The sequence below is a fragment of the Fukomys damarensis genome, unplaced genomic scaffold (genome assembly GCF_012274545.1).
Source record: "Fukomys damarensis isolate Sample0158 unplaced genomic scaffold, DMR_v1.0_HiC HiC_scaffold_16, whole genome shotgun sequence".
Classification (NCBI taxonomy): Eukaryota; Metazoa; Chordata; class Mammalia; order Rodentia; family Bathyergidae; genus Fukomys; species Fukomys damarensis.
Window position 1 is genome coordinate 87,569,114 of NW_022900928.1, and position 4,656 is coordinate 87,573,769.

At 35.9% G+C, this 4,656-nt stretch overlaps 1 pseudogene; it reads right to left on the minus strand.

Moving 5' to 3' along the window:
• Nucleotides 1-2,833: 2,833 nt before the first annotated feature.
• Nucleotides 2,834-3,278, minus strand: LOC104874359 (annotated as a pseudogene).
• Between the last annotated feature and the right edge of the window lie 1,378 nt (nt 3,279-4,656).

Sequence of the window (4,656 nt, forward strand, 5' to 3'; positions counted from 1 at the left end):
CATGTCATCTCCGAATAATGATAATTTAACTTCTTCCTTTCCTATCCTTATTCCTTTTATTTCTTTCTCTTGTTTAATTGCTCTGGCCAATGTTTCCAGAACTATATTGAATAAGAATGTTGACAGTGGACATCATTTTCTTCCTGATTTTTGACTGAAAGCTTTCAGTTTTTGTCCATTTAATATGATGTTGGTTGTTTGTCATAGATGGCTTTTATCAGATTGAGATAAAGACTTTCTATTCTAAGTTTCTGTGTGGTTTTTATCATGAAAGGGTGTTGGACCTTGTCAGATGCCTTTTCTGCATCTATTGAATGATATGGTTTTTGTCCTTGGCTATTAAAATTGTGTATTACATTTATTGATTTGCATATAGTGAACTGTCCCTGCATCCTTGAGATGCATCTTACTTGGTCATAGTGTATAATCTTTTTTTTGTTTGTTTGTTTTTTGTTTTTTGTTTTGTTTTTTGGTACTGGGGTTTAAACTTAGGACCTTGCAGTGGAGGCAGGGTGGCATTGAGCTAAATTCCTGGCCTTGTATAACTTTCTTAAATTTTTTTTTTTGTACCAGGGATCCAACTTGGGACCTTGCGATTACGAGGCAGGCAGCAGTACCACTGAGCTAAATCCATGGCCCCTTGTATAACTTTCTTGATGATTTGCTGTATTGTTTACTTTACCAGTATCACATTGAGAATTTTTTCATCTATGTTCATTATGGATATTGGCCTGTGGTTCTATTTTTTTGGTTGGATCCTTCTGTAGCTTTGGTATCAAGGCAATGCTTGCTTCTAGGAATTAATACGGGAGTATTGCTTCCCTTTCCATTTCATTGAAGTGTTTAAGAAGTAGCAGTATTAGGTCTTCTATAAATTTCTTTTTAAAAATATAATGCAGCTTTTAATAACAATGGGTCAATTTCCCAAACTTTATAAAAATGAGAAAAGAGACCAAATAATATACATAGTATAGGTCTCAAAACCAATGCTTTAAACAGTTCAGCGTATAAAATACCCATCTATAGGGCCATAGGAAAACAAGATAAGGCAGGGATTGAGCTCAGTGGCACTGTGCCTGCCTCGCAAGCACAAGGTCCTTCCTGAGTTCAATCCCCAGTACCCCCCCAAAAAAAGAAAAAAAGAAAACATAATAAAATGCTAACAACTGGTAATTAAGGTGAATAGCATGAAAAGGTTCATTTTACTTCTTTTGCAACTTTCCTTCAGGTTCGAGATTTTTCTAAATAAAAGAATAGGAAAGGGTTAAAAATCAGCCAAAGCTAATGTAAACTGTTTTGGAGTAGTTTGGGTACTAAATGATAAAGAAAATAATTATCAAAATTTGGCATAGTGCAGATGAGGAAAGAAGGATGAATCAATGATGACAGAGAACCTCATGGGAGCTTCTGGTGCTGGCGGTTTCTTCTTCCATGTGTAAATGTTACGTATTTCCTTTATAATTACTTATTAAACTATACATATAAATGCTATGCATTTTTGGATGTATATTTCACAAGAGGAAAGACGTAAAAACAGAAAAATTGCTATACATTTGATAAGCATTTTTTAAAATTGAGTTTATTGGTACAGTCTAGGTCTACAGTACAGTTACATTCATTACTGGGATCCTGTACCTTCACATGACAGTTCTTGGTTCTCATTTTTTTGCTCTTGTCCCTGCCCTCCCTTCACCCCCTCCTCTCCTCCCCATTTACAAACTCTTTATTTCCATTTTTAGATTTTCTCATATTTTTTCTTTTCCCTTATTTCCTTTCCCCTACCCTTCCCACTTTCCCTACACCTTTAGCCCTTTTCTTCCCATTTTGCACTCTCAATTATCCCATTAGGATCTTGTGTAAGCATTTTTTTTGAAGAATAAACTTTTGCTTTGTAACCAGTAAGCATTAACAGTGTTGTGGCCAAGTGGATCTTTTTGTACTTGAGGATCAGTCATTAAAAGGTACTTTAGGGGCCAGGGGCCAGAGATTTAGCCTAGTGGTTCTACATGATGCCTCGAAAAGCTTGAGGTCCCCAGTCCCCAGTTCGATCCCCCGTACCCCGCCAAAAGTACTGTCCATGGACTAATTTTTTTTTTTTTTTTTGCTACCAGGGATTGCACAGGCGAGGCAGGTGGCAGCACCACTGAGCTAAATCCTCAGATCCGATCCCATGGACTAATTTTTTAAGACTAAATAAAATCATGCCTCTTAGTTTTACATTAGATAGTTTTTAATTTTTTTTTTTTTTGTATCAGGAATTGAACTCAGGTGAGGCAGGCAATGGCACCACTAAGCTAAATCAGCCAGCCCTAGGAGTTTTTTTTTTTTTCTTCTTCTTCTTTTTAAGACAGGGTCTTGCTTTGCAGTTCAGGCTGGCCTTGAACCTCACTATGTAGCCCAGGTTGGCTTTGAACTTGCAGCAATCATCCTGCCTCAGCCTCCTGTGAGTGCTGGGATTATAGGCATGCAGCACTATACCTGGCCTAGATAGTTATTATATAAGCATGAATTCTGAATCTTACTTAATTCGATATTATGTAATACATCTTCTACGTAATTCCCATGAAATGCAGCATGACACCTTGATTTTTTTTTCTTTTTGGCAGGTATCCTAGTATATACAACTTAAAATTTTGCTTTAAGACAACTCTAGATAAAAGTTTTACAATTACGTAAATATGCCTAATTCATATTGTTTATCTGTGACTTTTGCCTATTTTCTATAGAATTTTTCTGTCTTCTTCATTGGAATTTAACAGTATTTTTTGTGTGACACTGTCAAAGGCAAAAAGTGATCAGAATTTCACATTCCCAGACTGACTTTTAAAGTACATTAATCCACTTGTTTATCACTTGTATCATCTAAATCATTATCAAAATCTAAGTCATCACTTTCTTCATTCCTTTTGCAGTTTTTTCTATGCTTGGAACTTTGATCATTTTCAGTATTTTCTGATTCTTTATTAAATGGAATAACAATGTCTTTCCACATTTTGCACAAACTTCAAGTTCATAGGCACATGGTCTGTACATTTTGTGGTAAGAATCCTTTATGGTCTTCATTTAACACATTTTTTAGGTTTTGATAATGGTTTATATTTGCTGTATGTTTTATTCTCCATTCAAGAACTTTTTTACAGTGCTGACATACTGCATCATGAAGTTTTGCCTTAATTTTCTTGGTCTGAACACTTATCAAACTTGTCATTTTTGAAGCTAAACGTATTCTGGTGCTTCTGTGGCCTTGAGAGAGCCATGTTGCCTTTCTGGGAGCTCATTGCTGAAATTGCCACCAGCTTGCACCAGGTGCAGTAAAAGGGTCGCAGAGAAAATGGAGAAGCTTGCCCTGTGGTGTGGATGCCTCGGCTGGTGACCTGGAAGGAATTTAATCACCTTTTCTGCTCTCCTTCTGTAAATTTCTTATAGAATTCAACAGTGAATTTGTCAGGGTGTGGGCTTTTTTTTTTTTTTGGCACTGGGGATTGAACTCAGGTCCTTGTGCTAGCAAGGCAGGCCACCAAACCGCTGAGCTAAATCCCCAGCCCAGGTTGATTTTTAATTACATCTTTAATTTCGTTGACTAATATTGGTTGATTTAGCATTTTTTATAACTTCTTGATTGTTTTAGTAATTTATGTGTATTTTGGAATCTGTCCATTTCTTCTGTGTTTTCCATTTTATTAGAATACAGGTTCTCAAAGTAGGTAAGTATTGATGATCTTCTGGATTTCTGCAAGATCTGTTCTGATTTCACCCTTTTTCAATTTTTTATTTTTATTTTTTTGGTACTGGGGATTGAACTCAGGACCTTGCATTTGGGAGGCAGGCACACTGCCCCTGAGTGAAATCCCTGCGCCCGCCTTTATTCTTAATTGCATGGATTTAAGTGTTTCTTTTTTTGGATAAGATTATCTAAGGATTTGTCAATTTTTAAGAATCTGTCAAAAACCAACTCTTCGATTCATTAATTCTCTATATTTTTTGAAGTCCCCCTTGTATTAATTTTTGCTCTGATTTTTATAATTCCCTCCCTCATATGAGCTTTGGGCTTGACTTGCTCTTTTTCTAGAATCTTGAGCCTCCTCTGTTTTCCACATAAGGGTATTCACTACTATAAATTTCCCTTGTAGGATGGCTTTCATTGCATTCCATAAGTTCCAGTATGTAACAGTGTCATCATTGTTTAATTGTAGAAGCTGTCTAATTTCTTTTTTAATTTATTTTATGACCCACTGGTTGTTCAGGAGGGTGTTACTTAATTTCCATATATTTATGGTCAGTGATTTCTTTTTTTTTTTTTTAATTGAGTTTATTGGTACAATCTAGGTATATAATACAGTTACATTCATCCTTGGGATTCTGTACCTTTACATAATAGATCTTGATTCTCATTTTTTCCCCTTGTCCCTGCCTTCCCTTCACCCCCTGCTTCCCTCCCCATTTACAAACACTTTATTTCCATTTTTTCAGTTTCTCATATTTTTTTCCTCTCCCTTATTACCTTTCCCGCACCCTTCCCATTTTCCCTACACCTTTAGCCCTTTACTTCCTATTTCACATTGTTAATTATATCATTAGGATCCTGTGTACTATTACAGTTTTTCACACCAAAGAAACTATTCGGTATTTCAGTTAAAGAAGTCTCTGTATGAAGAT